Below are 1573 nucleotides of genomic sequence, written 5' to 3' on the forward strand. Positions count from 1 at the left end.
TATTGGATTCATACTGTCTTTTTAAGACTAAAGATGTTAATTATGAGTTTCTGTAAAATCTCAGTATTCCGGCTTAATTGCAGTATTCACAGTTTGCCATTGGGGTCCCAGTTGAGTGCCCAAGGTCTCTCGAGGGCCATCATCACTGCTACAGAGAGGTGAATTGTTAGGTAATACAACCATTTATCCTTTGGAAGGTAGAGGCAGGAAGAGTTTGGGGCCAGCCTGAATTATATAGTGAGACCCTGTCTGAAAAAGAATATACCAGCCCAAAATTGCTGAGTGCTCTATGTAGTTGTTAAAAACATGCCAACCCCTTTTTACAGATAGAGATGTGAGCTTAAATGTAGGACTCCCAGAAAGTGACAACCTGTACTAAATTTACTCAGTGGGTGTTTTCCATTTCGTGTGTGCGTGTGTCCCAGTAAATAGTGAAAGCAGAATGAAGTTGGTTGAGACATTATCATATGAGATGGTATATTAAATACACTGTCTCAGAAAATGGGGTTGATAAGAAAAGGGGTTTTATCACCCCAGTGAAAATCTAAGGCTTGAGTTTTGTTTTCCCCCAAAGTAAGTTATCTAGTTAGGCAATTTCAAGTCTTTCACTTTTTTTTTTTTTTTTTTTTGGTCTTTTTTAGGGGTTTACAGGGTGTTCAGGGTCTCACTACTAGATCTGACTTGCAGTGATCTGCCTGAATACAGTCTCCCAAAAGCTGAGATTATGGCGCAGGCCAACATGGCAGGCCCAGGGATCGAACCCCGGGGGCTCTGCGCCTGCTTGCAGGCGATTTAATCCGCTGAGCTATTTGGCCAGCCCTTGGCATTCTTGACTGGCTTTTGCAAATATATGTGATATAGGTCTTGGTATATTTTTATATCTGAGGGAAAGCATACTGGTTTAAATTCTAATACCCATTGTGCTTTGAGTTTTAATGTTATATGACTTAGGCTGTTCAGGGAAAGACCTTAGTTGGTAAAATAACACTGTGTTTTCAAATTAGCACTGAAATAGCAACATTTAGTCTATTTTGGAGGGGTTTAAAGGGGCAAATGCCAACAAACTTAACCATTTATTGTTGTTTCTATACTTTGTGCTTTCAGTAATTTGCCAAAATGACTAACACAAAGGGCAAGAGGAGGGGAACCCGGTATATGTTTTCCAGGCCTTTTAGAAAACATGGTAAGTTGACCCTCCTTGAGGGAAAGCATGATATTCATATTTGCTTTTTTTTCTCTTAAAGTATATATGGCTCATATATGTTCATTGGTGACATTAATCAGAACGTACCTGAACTATTTTGTAATAAGTATAGGATTAAAACTTTGAAGGCAAGTGGTAGGCTGACTTTTTAGGAGAAATTGTCTGGTGGTAAGTCTTTAAAATTCCTAAAACTGACAAAGTGTGTGCACTTGGGTTGGTACATGTCTGTAAACCTAATAAGAGCATGAGGGAAGAGGATCTCAGATTTAAAGCCGGCTGGGGCAATGTAGTTAGTACCCTTTCCTCAAAAATTATAAAAGGGTGGGATTGTAGCACTGCTTCCTGGGTTCAATCTCTAGTATAGTTTTT

Source organism: Octodon degus, unplaced genomic scaffold (genome assembly GCF_000260255.1).
Source record: "Octodon degus isolate 3935 unplaced genomic scaffold, OctDeg1.0 scaffold00038, whole genome shotgun sequence".
NCBI classification, from domain to species: domain Eukaryota; kingdom Metazoa; phylum Chordata; class Mammalia; order Rodentia; family Octodontidae; genus Octodon; species Octodon degus.